The sequence below is a fragment of the Pelobates fuscus genome, chromosome 2 (assembly GCF_036172605.1).
Source record: "Pelobates fuscus isolate aPelFus1 chromosome 2, aPelFus1.pri, whole genome shotgun sequence".
Lineage (NCBI taxonomy): Eukaryota > Metazoa > Chordata > Amphibia > Anura > Pelobatidae > Pelobates > Pelobates fuscus.
The window spans coordinates 119,707,990-119,730,156 of NC_086318.1; positions in this window are offsets into that span (position 1 = coordinate 119,707,990).

Below are 22,167 nucleotides of genomic sequence, written 5' to 3' on the forward strand. Positions count from 1 at the left end.
TTAACTAATCGTAAAGTAGCAAGCGTTTAAACATGTAATTATTTCACCTCCTAAAGAGTTTATTGTCGTAGTTCCTTACATGCCTTTACCTTAACCGTTCATGTATTATGTTATTCACTAGTCTCATCTAATGGGGCGACTCGCACTTGATTTATAACTAGTGGTGGAGCTGCTGATATAAATACACAGTTGATAACGTGCAAGCTACACCCTAAACATGACAGCCATCTTTCACAACAATGTACTGCTATATACTCATACCCTCAGTGCAACTAGCCATGATATACGCACGTTCAGCCTAGCATGCTCAAATATAACACACTTCTGTCTAAAAAAAAAAATAATAATAATAATACCAAAAAAAAAAAAAGAATGTAGCTTCTGAGTGAATCTAAAATGGATGCTGTCCAGGAGGTGGGAGGGTCTGGGAGGGAGGGTCTGCTGCTGATTGGCTGGAATGTGTCTGCTGACTGTGAGGTACAGGGTCAAAGTTTACTCAATGATGATGAATAGTGGGCGGACCGAACATCGCATATGTTCGCCGTCCGTGGCGAACGCGAACAAGCTATGTTCGCCGGGAACCATTCGCCAGCGAACTATTCAGGACATCTCTAGTCAGGATAGATGCCTCTGGAATGGGAGGTACGGGTTGAGATGGTACGCATACCAGTGTCTCAGGGTCCAAATAAGCATTTCAAGACAAAAGTGTCTGATGGGCCTGGGCAATCTGGTCCATACGGTGATCCTGTTCTTAAAATCTTGCCTCATAGGAGGCCATTTGCTGTCCTAAACCTGCAGGGCCCATGGTCCTATCATAATGTCATGATGTAATACCCCAACACGCAGAGTTTAGGATAGCTAGGATATAACTTATTACCTGGACTTAGAATGGCCAGACTAAACGTCAGACAGAGATAAAGCGTAATCAGAAATGAGACAAGGTCATGGTAACAGAGAGACTATGAAAACGAGAACAAGCCAGAGTCAGGTAGATGGTAATCAGTCACACGGGCAAACAAGACAGGAAAGGGTTATAGATAAATTCAGAGTCAAGAACAAAGCCATGGTCAATAACAAAATAAACAAAATAGATCAATTAACACACTAAAGGGTACTGACACAGAAACCACGATAGGACAAAGTGCATAGGGTTAGGGAAGTTTAAATATCCTTTAACATTTTATTGGCCCACGTCATGCCTACGCCCCCAAAACGTTCATGTGTGGGGGTGCTGGAATGACGTGGGCCAATGGGAGCCTGAATCACGTTTTGGCTCCCTCTGCCCCTTTAAGAGCGAGCTTGTGACTCGAGCCGTGCTCCTAGTGCCAGGCGGGCCATGTGACCGATCACTGCGGTCAGTGCACGCGCCAAAGTCAGAAGAGGAGATCAAGCCGCATGCGGCTCGTGTGGAGGCAGGAGTGATCCAGCCACGCGCGGCTCAAGCTTAGGAGCCAGGTCGGTCCCAGGATAAGGTAAATACAGCCACAACCACTTATCCCAATCACACACCTTTCCTAACGTCCTAACCTATTAAAAGCATATTACCGCGTATTTAATAAAACAGATAGACCCCCCACTTCATCCAGGTTACCGATCGATGGTTCGATATTCTGAGCCATCTCTGATTTACTGTACATGACTATTCGATATTCCCACAAATTTTATATAGCATTTTATGTTTGTTTGAGACCACCTTAAAAATATTGGATATCGCTAAAAATCATGATCACTATATACTTTCTCTACAAACCAAAACTAACCAAACTACTCATCCATCCGCTATACCACTTTATCCCACCTAGAACCAGTGCCCAGTTAAAATACTTGACTCTTACTTACCCACACTCAGTCATGCCACACACATTTCACCACTACTCTCACTGAATCCCTCTGACTACGGCTAAATTCATCTTCTACATCAGAACACTACTCCTAAGATTGGGTTGTATCCATGTCTCGGGTCTTTCATTTAGAATAGGGTCAGCTTCGGTCTCCTTCAACACTGACACTCCAGTGCATATTATTAAAAGATTGGGCAGATGGAAATCTTCAGTCTACAACCGATATATTCCTCATCCCGAGAAAGAAATGAGGAAAGCTTTTAAAAGTTTGGCTTTGTAAATTTGATGCAATAAGTGTTTTTTTCTTTAATACCTTTTCACCCTCTTTGCATGAACCCGATTTACATATATTACTAATATGTTTCTAAACATATATATTATATTATTCACTCACTCACTCACTCTCTGGGCCGGCCTAAGACATCATGCTGCCTAGGTCCAACTATAAATGACTATGGGGGATAATGTATAATAAACACAGGTTACTGGCTATGGGGGGGGATAATGTATAATAAACACAGGTTACTGGCTATGGGAGAGATAATGTATAATAAACACAGGTTACTGGCTATGGGGGGGATAATGTATAATAAACACAGGTTACTGGCTATGGGGGCGGGTAATGTATAATAAGCACAGGTTACTGGCTATGGGAGGGATAATGTATAATAAACACAGGTTACTGGCTATGGGGGGATAATGTATAATAAACACAGGTTACTGGCTATGGGAGGCATAGTGTATAATAAACACAGGTTACTGGCTATGGGGGGGGGGTTAATGTATAATAAACACAGGTTACTGGCTATGGGAGGGATATTGTATAATAAACACAGGTTACTGGCTATGGGAGGGATAATGTATATTGAACACAGGTTACTGGCTATGGGAGGATAATGTATAATAAACACAGGTTACTGGCTATGAGAGGATAATGTATAATAAACACAGGTTACTGGCTATGGGAGGGATAATGTATAATGAACACAGGATACTGGCTATGGGGGGGATAATGTATAATAAACACAGGTTACTGGCTATGGGAGGGATAATGTATAATAAACACAGGTTACTGGCTATGGGAGGGATAATGTATAATAAACACAGGTTACTGGCTATAGGGGGATAATGTACAATAAACACAGGTTACTGGCTATGGGGGGGATAATGTATAATAAACACAGGTTACTGGCTATGGGAGGGATAATGTATATTGAACACAGGTTACTGGCTATGGGAGGATAATGTATAATAAACACAGGTTACTGGCTATGGGGGATAATGTATAATAAGCACAGGTTACTGGCTATGGGAGGATAATGTATAATAAGCACAGGTTACTGGCTATGGGAGGGATAATGTATAATGAACACAGGATACTGGCTATGGGGGTATAATGTATAATAAACACAGGTTACTGGCTATGGGGAGGATAATGTATAATAAACACAGGTTACTGGCTATGGGGGATAATGTATAATAAACACAGGTTACTGGTTGTGGGAGGATAATGTATAATAAACACAGGTTACTGGTTGTGGGGGGATAATGTATAATAAACACAGGTTACTGGCAATGGGGAGGATAATGAATGATAAACACAGGTTACTGGCTATGGGGGGATATGTATAATAAACACAGGTTATTGGTTATGGGGGATAATGTATAATAAGCACAGGTTACTGGTTATGGAGGATAATGTATAATAAACACACACAAAAAAAAGAATAAAAAAAAAAAAGAATGCAGCTTCAGAATTAATCTAAATTGTATGCTATCTAGGAGGTGGGAGGGTCTGGGAGGGAGGGTCTGCTGCTGATTGGCTGGAATGTGTCTGCTGACTGTGAGGTACAGGGTCAAAGTTTGCTCAATGATGACGAATAGGGGGCGGACCGAACATTGCCAGCGAACCGTTCGGGACATCACTATCTGTAAGACTTTTTGAACAGGACCTTCATCGCCACACTATATTCCTATAAGAATATTAGTGATCATATACTTATATGATTTATTTCTTCTACAGTGCTGTGACATATTTTGACAATAATAATAAATAGTATTAATAATCGTTCTGATCATTTATTTCTCGGGAAATGGATAACATTCACAGAAGTTTTATCCTATATGTAGTTCTTAATTTTAATTTCCTCTAGGCAACTGGTTCACAAACTCACCCTCTTATACCCACAGCAGTCTACCTTTTATAAACTCCCCCACCAGAACTGTACTTGATCCTTAATTGTAAATCATTGTGGATGCAGGAGGACTTATTGCTCTTTGCTATGATAATACATTTGCATAGAAAATGCACAATCCACCTGTCTAGCATATACATCATTAACACAAATTTTAGCTGCAGTGATATTTTAAAGAAGAAACATATTAAAATAGTTAATTCAGCTTCAAGCAAGCAATCTTCATTTAGGTAGAATTGACAAGACATGCAATGGCTCACAACCACAATTATAAATATTCATGAATATGATGCACTTTGTAAAAATTTCACGTGACTGCCTATAGATGTTTGGTTTTATTTTAGTCACTTAATCTGATGCTCATATACAGAGAAAATGATCAGTGTGGATCAACCATGACAGACCATAAATAGTCACGGTGGTCCAGACTGACAAAGCATCGATGATTCCAGGGATCTCTCTCAGGGATTAACCCTCATAGTTCAAAAGTTTCAAAAATATAGAAGGTATGCAGGTACACCAATGGTAAAACAAAGGGCATATCCACTCAGCAGTCATCTGGTTAAGACAATCAACTCAGACCACAAGGGAAGTAAGGTGGTGGGGGGGAGGGAGGGGCATAACAGAGGTCGCATATACATAGACGGATTGCTCCCAGATCAAATAAATATCACCCTTTCCCCTGTCCGTGCCACTACCACTGCCAACTGTGAGGGGTAATCCATGCATGCGAACATGATGCTCCGTTTTGGGTACACTATCAGTTTGAGTGAGTGTCACCCCCACCACTTCTTGCTTCATGGCACAATCAGGAGAAGGGGCTTGACCAGATATATCTGGCATTGGGAGAGAGTATTAGAGTAACGACCTCCACTATTATGCATCACCTAAAGGACAAACCACATCCACGGTGCCAAGCAATCCACCAAACCAGCAGACCTCCACCCAGGATGCAAATCCCCCAATCGCTTCAAGTTCTGCCTGTCGGTGAGACATAACAATGAGTGGCTCATGATCTGATGGCCAGAGGAGGTTCCGGGATTTCTGAGCAGACTGCAACTGCCACCGCAACGGATGACTAACTGGGTTCTGAGACCCTTGGACCAGAGGCCTCGACCGCAGAAAGCACAACGTCGCAGGAGGGGTGAATCCCTGGTGGGTCCTCTGCCCCGACGGCACTTAGACCCAACGCCTGCGGAGGAGTGATCGGATCTGGATAGGGTACCCTGTAGGTGCTCAGGTACTCAAGGGGACACAGTCTCACCTTCACCATGGGCGGGTTTCTGCCCCACCTTCCCCGATGGCTTAATGGTTTGTTACCCTATTTCATCCCGGGTCCCATATTAAACCTATGTCTGGGGGGAGACTGTGTCACGCACTTGAGGGAGTTGCCCACTACACATCGAGTTGCCTGCAATGTGCCCCTGTCACCAATGCCCCTTTGCTGAATCCGCTTTCCCACAGATTGTCTTGTATGCATGGGGCTCCCATGCCATCCTGTCCACACCTGAAAGGCACACTACATAGTGTTCATATGTTGGGGAGGGATCCCGAACGGCTTTGGGTGGGCCGGATTCATGGGATGAGCTACAAGGTGTCCCCGGAATCCACGCACCATCTCATCCACACCTGGAAAGCACAAGACAAGGTGTTAATTTGTTGGGAAGGGATCCCGCTCTTCTTTGGGCGGGATGGATGTGTGGGTGTCCGCACTACTGCCCGGGGGGAGGTTGTGCGGGTGGACCCTGCACTGTTGTTTGGGTGGGTGGCGGGATATCAATGGGGGACCTGCAGACCCGGGTCATGGCCACTGATTTCACACATCTTGCCCTCTACTACCTTGTCTGTATTGATGGCCCCCCTATATCATGTGTGACCCTTCCTCAGTAAGGAATACTGATTATCCTTAAAGGGTGTATCTGGGGACCTACAGTATGGATGGAGGCTGTACACTGCTCTTATATCAGATTTCTCTCTCATATTGGGGGAACTGCACGGACCTTGCCATAATATAGAGGTCTTTGCTGGGGTTATAAGTTATACGTTTGATTATAAGTTTGACTGAAAACCCCCACTGCATGGTCTTTTATGGCAAGGAGTTCCTCCATGCCTATTCATAAAGCTTTGGGTAATGCTAACTGTGGCAAACCCCCCTTTTTAGGGAGTTTTCCATGAGTTTTTGGAGGGGCCTGCTTGCCCGCCTCCTGCCCTGTGATTATGGCCCCTGGGGTGTATTGCCATTTAAAAAGTCTATTTGGGCTTATTGGATTTTGAAACACTTTTTATTTCCAAAATGTGCCTCTTCCCCTCCCCTTTTTCCTGTCTATTGTTCCTCCAGCAGGGCGTTGTCCCAGGGACACTGCCAGACCAGTTTAAACTGGCTGCTTTGTCCCTCCTCAATCTCTCATCAGCCCTTGCTAAACTTTAGCCCCATGGCAATTTTATTCTGTTTGTGGGATCTGAGTGCTGTTTGGATATATTGAGCGCTCAGATCCAAGCTATCTGGGGATAGGTTGAATGTGCGGTTTCTGTTCAGTATAATAGGAATTATGTATTTTTACTGTTGTTGTAAATAGAGATATTTACTGTACCTGGAGATAATTAACTTACCACACCAACTTAAGCCAATTATCTCCAGGATAGAGGAGAAAATTGACTGGCTGCAAAGCCTAAATCTGTGGAACTGTGTTGGGCAGGAAAGCCATGCTTGCAGTCGGTTAAATAGGACTTCCACCTAACTTTTGAACCACTGCACCAATTTGTATGATTTTGACATATGTTTGTAAACTGCTTATGCTGGTTTAGAATATGTGACATTACATTGCATGTATGGTTTGGAAGTTATGAATATTGTATAAAACTGTATATTTTCCTGCCTGTGATAATTAAGTTAACCCATTGTGTTCAGTAATTATATCACAGGCAGAGGGGAGGGTTTGTGTGCCTGGGCTGGGAGGGTCTGACTGTACTGTAATGTGTTTGATTGGATGTTCCACAAGGCCCATGTGGGTGGTAACCTTGTGGAAAAACTTGTATAAAAGAAAGTCCTTTGGTGCTTGTGACGAGACCAATCTCGCCACATTGCATTGGAGGAGCCTTGTTGCCCGCCCGCTGCCTTTGGATTATGGACCGGCAGTTAAACAGTTAATTTTACTGTGCAGAAAGGTTTATTCCTTCCTTTCTGCACAGCCGGTCAGTAGATTCCATCTACCAAACAAACAGCCTTTTTTCAGCCTCCCCAGAGCCGTGGGAAGCCGGCCGGCGCCGTTAATTGGCCACCCAGAAGCTGGCGTGTGCCTCCAATCGACCTCCCTGAAGCCGCGGTTAACCGCGGCTAACCGCGGCTTAACGAGCGTGTGCCGGCAATTGACCACCCAGTAGCTGCAGTTAACCGCATCTTAATTGATTGTTACTGGGTGGTCGCGGTTACACCTAGCCGCCACACGATGGCGGTGTTCTGGAAGTACCCAGATAGCCTGCCATGGAGCCTGTTCGTGGAATTAAAGACTTTGGCTCCATGGCGATTAAACTGTATTCGTGTGGTCTGAGTGCCATTCACCTGATAACGTGCACTCAGACCTGAGCTATCTGGGGATATGTTAAATGCCTGTGTGTTATATGTAAAATGAAACTTTATGTATTTCATGGTGTTTCACTGTCTTTGTGTCCCCACGTGCATGATGGCGATTTGCCTTTGTCCTGGGAGATAATTGGATTACTTCTCAATTATCTCCCGGGAAGAGGAGAGGAAGCCAGGATGCATTGTGGGGATGTTTTACTGCTGTATGTCTGTAATTGGTACTTGTCTGTCCGTTGTTACAGTCTTCCATCTGGTCCCCTAGGGGAGTGTCCACCAGGTGGGAGACCTGCATAAATACAGGGGCAGGGAGCCCTCAATAAACAGACCACTGCTTGACCCTTAACATGGAGGCTTGTCTCGTTCTTGGGGGGATTTACTGTATGCTGTTAGAGACTGATTGCCAGGAGTGTAAGCTGATTGTCTGCGTTTCCTCTTCGTCTGCTGGCAGCTATTTGTGAGGTTCCAGTTCGGGAGTTGGAGTGCTATTTTGTATCCAGTTCGGGAGTTTGGTGTTCTGCAGTAGCTGTGCCTGTATCTCTGGAAGGGGAAGATCTACTAAATGGCTTTTGTCCCCTTTTATGCCTGGGGGTGCCGTTACAGTGCTCATTAAACAGATCTGTTCCTGCTTACAATCCAAAACTGTGTGTCGTCCTGTTATTGGAGGGAAAGAAGATTTGCTCTTGTGTCTGCTGTTCCAGCTTGCAGGAAGAAAGCTTGCTCCTGTGTTTGCTGTTCCAGCTTGCAGGAGATTCAACGGGGAAAGTCCTTGTAAGGACTAGAGCTAATTCCCCATTCAGTTCCAGAGTTCCCAGGACTGAGTGTCGCCCAGTGCCTGGACGCGTCAAGTGGAGTGCTCAGTGCAGTGCTGATGATCCTTGGTAAGCGCAAGGAGCATCCATCAACAGAGGTACCCAGTCAGGGTTCCAGGTGATCTGTTACACTGACCTTCTGGGACTCCGAGACATCTTAGAGGATGAAAACCCGACCATGCTCGTTAAATCCCACCATACTCAACTGCAACATTATTATTAACAGTTCCCCAATAAAGAACGGTTGCATCGCTCCCTGACGTGGTTTGAGGGCATTTGCGATGGGAGCACCACTATGGAGAAGACTATCTCTGTCCTGTACCAGCACTTACTGGTCAGGGACAAACACACAAAGACCTCTTTTAAGAGGTGATGGGAATAACTGCTCACTGATGCACAGTGGGAAAAACTGTGCATCACTGAGCAGTTCTTCCCATCACCTCTTAACAGAGGTCTTTGTGTGTTTGTCCCTGACCAGTAAGTGCTGGTACAGGACAGAGATAGGACAAGAGCTCGATCAGTTCTCGGTACCAAGAAACTAATTACAAACCACTGTCATCACGCCCTTCTATCTGCATACCCTCAACCTGCTGGAGGTGTGGCACAGGTGAAGGGACGATCGAGCACATCTAGTGGAGTTGCAGTAAGATAGAGCCATTCTGGGATATGTTCAAGGGAGAACTGACAGACGTCTTTGGAGAACCTCAGCGACTCACTGTGGAGCATGCACTGCAACACCTTACTATGACCCCAGTATCAATTTACAGAAAATCCATCACTAGAAACCTCCTTAACGCAGCAAAATCATTGTTACCTGCCCTCTGGAGACAGGACAGGACTCCAACTAGGGAACAGGGACACTGGAATCGGTTGGGATGGGTGGAGGATATTGAAGACGCGGAAGCGGTTCAGGGTGCACTACTGGGCACAAGTGACAAACGCAGAGCGCTGGCAACCCTGGTTCATGTACAAAGTGGACTAGCTGAGAACTAGCGCAACACCTGCTCATATTTCATGAGGCAGAGGGCTGACATATTGGGGGGGGGAGCTCACATTCATACACCGCCCTACATTACCATGCTGCACTGCATATCACGATTGGTTCTATAGTTCTCTGGCTCTCCTTTGGCAATTTTCTCCATTAACTTTTTAGCATACACAAAAAAACTAAGTAACCTTCAAAGAAAAATGACAAGTAGTCAGATTGTATATGTACATCAACTATTGAAATGATACATTCCAAGTTTTATTTAAACTGAAGTTAGGTATAATATGAAACTAGTCTAAATGTTATCTTTGTCATCACTTTCAGGTGATGTCAAGCAACATTCGCTGAACATCTGAGTATTAAAAATGGGATTATTAAACATTTCTACATGACTATGAACCTGCAGTGTGCATGATAAGGGTCATACAATGAGATCGTTGAATTGAATAAATATAACTAATACCTTTAGCACCTCTTTGTTGACTCAAAGTACGTCATACAAATAGTCAAAAGAGCCTCAAAATTGATTGTGGAAGAGAATCTGGCAATTTGGATTGAGTAAGAGAGTACTAAAAACAAAGATCCTGTAGGTGTACAGAAGGGGCAATTGTTTATGTTACACAATGTGGTTAAAATTTAGCAGATATCAACATTTAAATATTTCATAGAGATACCAGACCAGGCCAGGGTGATTGGTAGCAAAGCTAGGGAGATTGGTGGCATACCTGAGGATGATCTTTGTATAAAGATAAAGCTCTTTCATAGTTTGGAGTGCAACTGCTGTTTGTACTGACATATTTATTAGATCCATTATTTCAAACTACACTCAGATGAAAAAAATACCTCATTTACAAATGCATTTTGACCATGAGATTGTATTAGTGGTATTTTGCATGTTAATTACTTGAAAACATTTGAAAGAGTTTAATGTATGGAAAAAGGTGGTTCATAACAAGCTTAAAAAGATTTTGTAAAGGGGTTATGGCCTATTGACTCCAAGAAAGACCAGTGTCAGATTCACTGGATAGTCATTACATTTATGAATGATTATGAAAATTCAAATAAAATATTATAATATGTGAATGTAAACTGCATGATGCCAATATATTCTGTCTAGAGATATATGTATATATGCAATAATAAGAGTGTGGTATATAATCCAAGGTTTGGATTTTGTTGAAAATAATTTTGTTCACAACTTTGGATATTTTGGCTCATTAAAGCAATCAGAGAGTAGAAAAGGACTTCTCTTTCTGCACTTTAAGAATTTGAATGATTCTGTCTGTTGTGGCTGACTGTGCTTGACTATATTTCAGATAAATCAAATTGTATTTAGCAGACTAATTTGGAGTGAGCTGACTTTGTAGAAATGTTTACAATATTTGGTTAAAAAGCCATTAAGGCAGAAAATGTATTAGTAAATAATTACTTAATTATGTTATTGATTTCTTTTATGGAAATAGGGATGTTAAGAATGCCACTTTGTCAGTCGGACTGTCATGGAAGTAATGCTGTTTTTAAATGTACATTTCTCTTCATTGACTTATCTCATTATCCTGAAAGTTCCAAAAAGAAAGGTGATATTTTGTTGATTAATGGTTACATTTGAAATATTTTCAAGTTGGAATAGTTTACAAATCTCGTTTTTTCTGTGATGTCCACAGAATAAGACAAATCTCCTTTTTTGAAACCTAAATTATATGAATAAAATAAAATACTTAATAAGTTACAACATATGATTCTATGTGATTATTTCCCGGTAGGGGAAGTATGCTCATGCCTAGTAGAACATGTCCTGGAGGGGGCATTCATTTACAGAACTTATAATGGGCCTTTTTGGAGACTTAATTATCTGGTGTGAAACGATAACTACCCAGAGCCTTGGCTGTAAAACTTGAGGATGTAAAATGCTGTCTCAGCTCCTCCAGTGTACATGTGTAAAAATGGACAATAAGTGGAAGGGATCACTTCTCATCACTTCTCTAACAACCTATCCCACAGGAAATGTAAATGTGAGTACTTTGCAAATAAGCCTTACAACTCTAAATCCTCCATGAAGGAGCTCTCCATTACACCTATCATCATAACATCCTTGTGTTAAAAATGATATATGAATAACTATAGGTGTTTATTACAACAGATCTGCATCTAAACAATTTTCTAGATTTACTGCACATTTCATGCAATGCTAAGAATGGCATCATATTTAACTACTTCTTACTTTAATTCTGACAGTTTCTAATTGACTGATGGCCTTGAACTTTAATTTTGTATCCAGTGATCTTCCACCAAGGATTTCATACCAAGCATATCAAAAAGCCTGCATTTAATATTCATTGGGTTCTCTTAATTAAATCTGATTTGTGATTAGTTAATTAATAAGCAACAAAACAGGCAAAAATAGCAGAATTTAAAAAAAGTTTAAGATATTTTCTTACCTGGCTATGATTGATTTTAACTTTGTAAATCAGTTTTCATCTCCCTCAAATTAATTTAATGAAAATGTCTACAGTTTATTACCAGTGCTCAAGTTCAGCATTGCTGGTTGACATTTTGATACTCTTGCACGATTACATGATTATGACCGTATCCGTCACTATCTTTTTATCTATTATCACTTGTATTTATTTACTGGACATTGTTTGGATTTCAGTCTTGGCCCTTGCACTTCACCAAAGGACTTCTGATGCTACAGCCTGTGTCTTAAAATATATATTGAACATGAAAAAAATAACATTTACTGTAGAATGTATGAGGCATTAAAACAATAAGTAAAATTATGTTTCAGTTCTTAAAATCTCAAAAGGACAATTGGAAACAATTCATGTTTCCGTTTTTTTAAATATGTAGAGTCCTTTTTACAGTTGGTGTTCCAAATTGGTCTGTGTAATACACAATTATATCTTAATTGAATAATCCAGTAAATTATTTTACAGTGATATCATTTCTGTAATGCTTTGTGAACAGACATTTAAGATTTTTTATATTTTTATATTTACATTTAATGTGTAAATCTTTATCATCTGTGGAAATCCTGCCCCTCTACCCCCAGCATTTCTCCACCAAGGAAGACTCTTCAAGTCTACACTAGCTAAACATTTCTTCACATCATTGCTCTGTCCAATATTTATGATTTTGAAACCCAGTCCACACACTTACAAGTTATACATTTTGCATTTTTAAGTCATCAAAGTAGAGGTGTTAATAGATAGCCTAACAATGTCTTTGTCTTGATGGGAAGTCTCTGCTATGGTCACTGCAGAAGAAGCCTCTGCATGTCTTCATGTGGAGCTCTACATGAGATGCTTTTATTTTACTTTTCTCTCATGCAGGAAAGTTACAGATGTAAATATCTAAATTATTATTATTATTATTATTATTTATATAGCACCAGCAAATTCCGTAGCGAATATATTATTTATATAGCACCAGCAAACTTTCATGATTGCTTTAATTTACAAGATGCATATTCAGACCTAACATAGCTCCTTAACAGCTTATTTTGGCCAACTATAACGCATCTTTATACCGTATATACTCGAGTATAAGCCGAGTTTTTCAGCCCATTTTTTGGGCTGAAAAACCCCAACTCGGCTTATACTCGAGTCAAGGTCTGTATTATGGCAATTTGCATTGCCATAATACAGACTGGGGGGAGAGGGGTGCTGGCAGAGCTGTACTTACCTTTCCTGCAGCTCCTGTCAGCTCTCTCCTCCTCTGCGCCGTCCGTTCAGCACCTCGGTCAGCTCCCAGTGTAAATCTCGCGAGAGCAGCGGCTCTCGCGAGACTTACAGTGTAAGCTGACAGAAGAGCAGAACGGACGGCGCAGAGGAGGAGAGAGCTGACAGGAGCTGCAGGAAAGGTAAGTACAGCTCTGCCAGCACCCCTCTCCCCCCCACTGAACTGCCACTGGACCACCAGGGAAGGAGAGCCCCCCTCCCTGCCATATATCAAGCAGGGAGGGGGGACGAAAAAAAAAAAATTAATAATAATAATAAAAATAATAATAATATAAAAAAAAATAATAATAACAAAAAAAAAGGGGTATAAGGACCACTATGGGAGGGGGGGGGTATAAGGACCACTATGGGAGGGATGGGGTGGGTTAAGGACCACTATGGGAGGGATGGGGTGGGTTAAGGACCACTATGGGAGGGAGGGGGGTATAAGGACCACTATGGGAGGGAGGGGGGGGATAAGGACCACTATGGGAGGGAGGGGGGGATAAGGACCACTATGGGAGGGAGGGGGGTATAAGGACCACTATGGGAGGGAGGGGGGGATAAGGACCACTATGGGAGGGGGGGGATAAGGACCACTATGGGAGGGGGGGGGATAAGGACCACTATGGGAGGGAGGGGGGGATAAGGACCACTATGGGAGGGAGGGGCGGGGGATAAGGACCACTATTGGAGGGAGGGGGGTATAAGGACCACTATGGGAGGGAGGGGGGGTATAAGGACCACTATGGGAGGGGGTGGGATAAGGACCACTATGGGAGGGAGGGGGGGTATAAGGACCACTATGGGAGGGAGGGGGGGTATATGGACCACTATGGGAGGGAGGGGGGGTATAAGGACCACTATGGGAGGGAGAAGGGGGATAAGGACCACTATGGGAGGGAGGGGGGGTATAAGGACCACTATGGGAGGGAGGGGGTGGGATAAGGACCACTATGGGAGGGAGGGGAGGATAAGGACCACTAGGGGAGGGGTGAGTCAGGACCACTGGGGGGGGGGGTGAAGGAACACGGGGGTGGGGAGGTAAGGACCACTGAGGGAGGAGGAGGGGAAGTCAGGACATATGGGGGGGGGGAGGGGGCGGCAAAAAATGTTTTGCCTACGGCGGCAAATATCCTTGCACCGGCCCTGCACACACTGCATTCACACACTGCATTCATACACACACACACTGCATTCATGCACACACACACTGCATTTATGCACACACACACTGCACTCATACACACACTGCACTCATACACACACGCTGCACTCATACACACACACATACGCACACACTGCATTCATTATACACACACTGTAAATAAATATTCAATTAATATATTTTTTTTAGGATCTAATTTTATTTAGAAATGTACCAGTAGCTGCTGCATTTCCCACCCTAGTCTTATACTCGAGTCAATACGTTTTCCCAGTTTTTTGGGATAAAATTAGGGGCCTCGGCTTATATTCGGGTCGGCTTATACTCGAGTATATACGGTATTTCAGCACTTCTATCTTTCTGCTGTTTCAGTTTATGTTTTGTATTGGTATGGAAGCTGTTGTGAAACGTTTAGCTAGATACTATTTGATATAATAAATGCATTTGCTTTATTAAATAAGTGTCATATGTATAGACTGATTTAGCAGGTAATAGTTTAAATAATTCTCACCAAATCCTGTTGGAGAAAAAAAATTGCACCAGACATATATTCAAAATGTTACAGTTTTCTGTTGCCAAATTATACATCCATATGAATCCTTTGGGTGATCATCCTGTAAACAGACTCCCCGAAAAATAATATTCAATAAAATCTGATTTAAAACTGTGTGCAGCAGAATGTTAAAAATACTGCTAAGAATGTAGGACTTGGACCTGAGGGAGAGTTATCTATTGTAATATTAATCACAGGGGGAACTACTAGACAGATAGATAAATGATCAAAAGATGTATGCATTGTATTTGCTGAATTCTCATCATTATGCCATATTATACTTATAAATATCAACTAGGTCATTATTGTGGCTCTGGGCAGAAGTTCTAAATATCAGAAAGTAGACACAGTGCAAGATGATTGTCAATGCAAAATTATCAAGAGACATCCCTTTATAGCTGCATTAAATATGAATGAAAGAAGTCAAAAAGAAAGAAAAGCTAAATTTTGTGACAGCTATGGTGTTCTGTAAATGCAAAGTAAAAAGGTTAAAAAGTTCATAGAAATATTGCAATTCTTGGATATATCTTGATATTTGCTTGTGCAGAACATGTTCAAATCAATAAGCATCCCAAACTATTGTCTAATGTTTGAAAGATGCGTAAGCCTCCAAGAGTAACCTAGAGATACTTTGAAGGAATAATTATGATTTGTTTTTTTTGTTATCAATCTCAAGAATTTTAAGTTATTCTAACTATGAGACAGGCATGCTATGTTTGTCCATTTTAATTTAGAAATGCTGGCTCCAGTTTAAATGATGGTGATCATTAGAATATTGCTGATGTTTGTACACCAGTTGTAAAACTGCACTGCTTTTCTACAGATCATACTGTGTGAATATAGCGATAACCTCTCTAAGTTTGTCATTAGTTTGTTTTAATTTGCTTATATAATTAAAATGTATGTTAATTTATGTTGCAATGTGCAAAATGTAATTTACCAGTAACTATAGTGTCTATGAACTTTTTGAACTTGTTGATACTGCACTCATAGTGGTGTAGTGGTCTATTTCTTAATAGTCAAATAAAAAATAAAATCATGTCTGATATATTTATAATCAATCTTAGTTGTCCAACAGGATTTATTATTATTACTAATAGTACATTTTACTTAAACGTATATATGTATTTTTGGTACTAAGTGTTATAGAAGGGGCTATATAAGTTAAACAAAAGTTATTTTTTTTTTTTTAAATAATTTGAAACATATTTGCTAACCTTTCCACAATAGTATTACAAACCATTAATCTCTAAATCATCAAATTTTAATCATATCTTTCTCTGCAGACGTACACCTTCCAACCCACATGTATTATTATTATTATTATTATTATTATTATTATGATATTTATATAGCGCCATCAAATTCCGCAGCGCTTTACAATGGGTGGACGAACAGACATGTAGTTGTAACCAGACAAGTTGGACACACAGGAACAGAGTGGTTGAGGGCCCTGCTCAATGAGCTTACATGCTAGAGGGAATGGGGTAAAATGACACAAAAAGGTGAGGACAGTATTAGACTAGTGACAGTTGCAGAAGAGGAATCAGTCAGGAGCTATTAACAGTTTAATTGATACGCTTTTATGAAGAAGTCGTTTTTTTCAACGATTTTTTGAAGGAGTGGAGACTGGGTGAGCATCTAAGGGAGGAGGGAAGCAAGTTCCACAGGAACAGTGCAGCCCTCGAGAAATCTTGAAGGCGAGCATCAGAGGTGGAAGTACAGACAGAAGATAGACGTAAGTCTTCAGCAGATCGTAAGGGCCTAGACGGGACATACTTGTTTATAAGGCAGGATAGATAGGTGGGAGCAGCATTATGTAGAGATTTGAAAGCAAGAACCAGAATTTTAAATTGAGCTCTATATTTTAAAGGAAGCCAATGTAGGGACTGACAGAAGGGTGAGGCATGGGAGGTGCGGGCGGACAGGAAGATGAGCCGCATTCATTATGGACTGTAATGGCGCAAGTTGGTAGCACCTAAGACCACTGAGAAGCGGATTACAGTAGTCAAGGCGAGAAAGGACAGTGGAATGGACCAACACCTTAGTCGCATTTGGCGTTAAGTAGGGGCGTATGCTTGCAATGTTTTTGAGATGGAAATGACAGGATTTGGCGATAGATTGAACATGAGGCTTGAAGGAGAGGTCGGAGTCAAAGAGAACACCTAGGCAGCGAGCCTGCGTTGTGGAGCTGATGGTAGCACCATTGACTTGGAGGGAGACAGACACAGGAGTAACAACACTTGATGGAGGAAAGACCAGTATTTCAGTTTTGGTTAAGTTTAATTTAAGGAAGTGGGCAGCCATCCAGTTAGAAATAGCAGAGGGGCAGTCAGAGACACTAGTCAAGAGGGACAGGGAGAGATCATGAGAGAACATGTAGAACACTGCTTAGATGCAACATACATTTAAAGGATCTCTTTCAGTATCCAGTGATACCGTTATTTTCTGTAGCATGAAAGAAGATGGGTCCTTTTTGTGTTGACAGGAGTAAAAAAAGTTAAAACCTTGACTTCCCTTCCAAAAAGCTAAAACCACAGCATAGGTGTATTGATTCCATCTCCCTTCTTTTGTTGCTACCTAATGCACTCTGCCCTTTATTTATCCATCCCTGCTTCTTACTATGCAGCAAAATGCTTTGCCGTTCTTGCTAAATTATTTATTTAGTTCATATTGTAATTTTATGGACATTCTGTCGTCTGTTTTTATAAAACTTGATTGGCTAAAGCCACGTACTACTTTAGAGCACCTGGTATGCATTTAAAGGAGCATCTTCAGGCCATATAGTTAATCTTCTGCTTATAACCGTATAGATATTGTATATGATCTTCACTTCCTGTGTTTATTCCCTATGTATTTTTTTGTAATCTACTGACAAATTAAAAATTACCAAATGTTCTAAAGCACAAGTACAATCCTCTGTAGCCTTGAAAGAAAATCAGAGTCAACTAACTATAATAAAAATGTCATCATTATCCATTCTAATCCTGCCATACATGCATTCTCTCTAATGATACTTTGATGGTTATTTGTATGAGCACAATAAATCAGCAACATAAAGTCACATTAAGGATTTCTTTACTTGTAGAGTTGTGTCACCGCTATGAGTATTGCAACTAAACAGAAACATTAATACTATTCTCTGTGGTTCATAAAGGTTAACTGCCCTTAAAATTCTCTTTTAATTCACCTACCAGGAGTATTTTTGAGTTGTATTTATTATAAATCGTTTTTATTGTGTTAAATTACAAGCCTGAAAAAAGAAAAGAATTTAAATTATTATTCTATTTTATGCAAGACCAATAATTATGTAGGCTAAGGGAAATAAAGGAATCTAACTATTCAAATTATTTGTGACATTTTATTGTTAGGTGTATTTTACCTTTTATGTTTATAAGTACAAGTTATGTTTTAGTAATAATTACATATTAAGACATGCATAAACCGAGCTCAAAATTGGACATTCTAAATTTTTATTGCTAACATAATTTAACATATGACAGCAACAAAAGTGTTTACATGTTCTCCTTAAATGTAAAGTAAAAGTTTATTGTAGTAATACCTCATGTTGCCCTACTTTGGAAAATTGTCTTTAGGCTCAAGGGTACTGATGAGAACATTCATGTTTGTAAATTGGATACAAAACTTTCATTTTGCTACTGTGGGATAAATTGGTATTCAGAGACTATAAGCCCTTGTGCTTGAACATTTTTCTATAGACATCTTTTAACATTAGTGTTTTGCAATGCATTCAATTGCTACGTTTTAGTTAAATGCATTAACAATAGTGTTAATGAAGTGTAAGAAATTCCATTTAAAGATATACTTGTGTATTGAAAAGGTTGACAAGAGCAACAATGTTAGTTGTTCAGAAGATATGTTCACCAACCAGATAAATGGAGCAATATCTCAGGAACACTTCCTGCTAGACACTCTCTACAAAATCAATGGATAATCCAAAAGGGATTTAACAAACTGGACACATAGTCTATTTCTAAATGTCTGTGGCATTAACAATAGTGTGCCATACAGATAGCAACCTTTTTAATCACCTGAGCCTTCACCACCATATATTCATTATTTGTTCACACTGAAAAACTAATTTTGGATTTTAATAGTGAATTGAGTCCACCTAAAAATTTAATAGTATACCCTGTGTGACTTTTAAAAAATAGGTGGAAGTAAAAATGTATAATTGATAGTCACTTATTAGTTAAATCTCGAAACGTAAGCTTACCTATCCTTATTCGTGCATTATTTTTATAATTATATAGATAACACATTAAAGTTTATGAAAAAATTATGAATTAAAAAACAAACAAACTGACTGTTCTTTATTTGATCAAAACCTACAATTTCAGCTTCTCACCAAACAAGTGACATGCCAATCATTATGCTATATTGTTTAACACAATGGTGGTAATTTGTAATAATTTTACCAAATTAACTTATAATTTAAAAAATATAGTAAGGAAGAAAGGGAATTGGAGGGGCACACCCGGAACATGCATTTTGTAGGCTTATAAAATGTAAGATTGTATTTTTAAGTGTGTGCTGAACCCTAATCTGTAATAAAAGAATATATATAGCAGCATCTGGTGAATTCATTCCATTTCAAGAGTTAAAAATCTACCTCACTAATGTTTTTCAAAGAATACATTCATTCTGTTTATGTTTCCACTTTATTATTCTATTGTGCTGTCTCCAGCAAGAAAGACACGACATCCCTTTGTACACAGAGTAGAAGCATGTCAGTATCTACACACTTAGGCATGCTATGCCTAAAAGTTGGAACTTGCTTGTATGCAATATTTGTGTTAGATTGGAGGATGTTGTTTGCATGTTGTGTTGGTGTTTGATTGCTTGGATGTATGCATATACACTGCTACATACAGTTGCAAGAAAAAGTATGGGAACCCTTTGGAATGATATGGATTTCTGCACAAATTGGTCATAAAATGTGATCTGATCATCATCTAAGTCACAACAATAGACAATCACAGTCTGCTTAAACTAATAACACACAACAAATGAAATGTTGCCATGTTTTTATTCAACACACAATTCACAGTGCAGGTGGAAAAAGTATGTGAACCCCTAGACTAATGACATCTCCAAGAGATGTAATACAGATACACACTGACATAAACCTGTAATGCAGATACACACTGACATAAACACACAACCTGACACACAGATACACACCCATACATCCCAACAAACACACTGACACATGCACACATCCATTTTCACACACACACCTTGACACAGATACACACACATACACACACATAAACACAGAACTGGACACACAGATATACACACCCATACATACCGACAAACACACTGACACATGCACACATCCTGGCACACAGATCCACACATTGACACACACACACACCTTGACACAGATACACACACAAATGTTATAATTTTTATATCTGCAGCCACCCATACTTTTTTGTCGAGCAGGGTTATGCACACTTGACAAGATAATACATTATCAATTTTCATGCAAATACAATACTTTCTGCCTAGCATTTATCCAATCAATTTTGCAACATAGTTTCACCTTAAAAGACCGAGATAGTGTACTTGATACTGTTATTGTATCAAGCCAAATATAACGCATGTTAAAAATCCTTACATGGTCAAAAGTGAGACTAGCACCATGGTCTCTACAGAATGCCAAACTATAAAGTTCCTGGATCTTCCACACTATGAGCTCCCCAGATGTACTTTAATGCATTTCGCCAGACTTTCAGAATTAAGCCTAGCATTCTGCTGAGACTGTGATACTATTCTGGGACACAGAGGCTGCTGGACAGCGTGTAGTACTGAGAGAGGAAGTGGTAAGACATATTTTGTCCACATCACCTGATCATCATCATTGAGCTTAACAATAAGTCTCACTTTTGCCTAAAAATATTAACCCCATAAGGACCAAACTTCTGGAAAAAAAGTGAATCATGACATGTCACACATGTCATGTGTCCTTAAGGGGTTAAAGGAGTTGTATTACTTTTTTATTTTTAGAATTCTTTATTGTTGTTGTGCAGGTAGGTACATATCAACGTCAAATGCCACAACAGTGTACATAGATGCAGACAGGTTAGACTGTGCCATGAGTAATTGCACGTTTTTCATTTATAAAGAAGCTTAATGTATTTGATGAGACTCGGCTGTGTAATTTAGTATGGGTATGAAGCAAGAGTGTGTTACAAGAGAGTAGCATGTGTTAAACAGGCTAGGTACACAATATTAGATAGTAACTTGCTTGGCTGTCCTTTAGTTTAGAAAAATGTACAACACAGTTAGTATAATGTCTGGTATAGTATAATAGCATGGTGTGTATACATAGAATGTGTGTTATGATAAAAGGTTTTGGGGTGAGCCTTCGCATTGTTACTAGTGAGGTGAACCCCTGGATTGCCCCAACATAGCGTGGACTGTACATAGATAGAGTCATGCAAACAGAAAATCAACTATGACATATCATAAAAGTAACGGCATCGTCAGCACAGGTAAAGAAGGGCAGCATAAGGAAATGTGTCCTTGAGAATGCAGGTGATGTGCACAGGGTAATATGGCAATATCAGTCAATGCCTCGGCTCGGCACTTTGGGAGAGTCTCTGGGAGTTGCTGTATAAGGTAGGTAAGCCAGGGTGTTATCTCTCTCACTCCGGGCCTTAGAGGGGGCCTGCATCTGGGATCCATGGCACCAGGCTATGTGATGTAGCAAGTCCCTCCCCACCGGGAGACTCTGGGGGCTTTGAGTGGTCCGCCTCTAGGTGCCGTGGCTCTGCCATTATGGAATGTGCTTAGCGGCTGTAAATCTAGTGTTAATTCTGTAGCTCAGTGGCCGCTGGTAGCTGTTCTCAGTGTAGGGGTCCGGTGTTGCCGCCATTTTAAGGCCTCGCGCCCTGCCATCTCCTCACATGATTCGGTGGCGCTGAGCTCTTAAGGGGGCCCATTCTGAATAACTGCTCGCCAGTGATGTAGTCTTAGTCACTTTGTCTTGGTTGCTCCCATGGCCCTGAGAGTTGATTTCGGGCTGCCCCTGCTGTCAGTGAAGGTCCAGGAGCCTAGTCTTGAGATGGCACCTCTTAGGCGCCGGCCTTTCATGCATGTGGAACCTGTGGGAGTTTCTACATCCTGCCATGTGACTGCCTGTGCTGGGCTTTGTAGCTTACCCTCTGGCTGGGTCTCTGGGTCGGAAAGTCACATACAGTTCTCTAGCTTCTCCCAGAAGGGGTTGAAAATTGTGGCCAGTTGGAGCGCTGTGTTTCTGTCCTGGCGTTGCACAGGGTGTGGGAG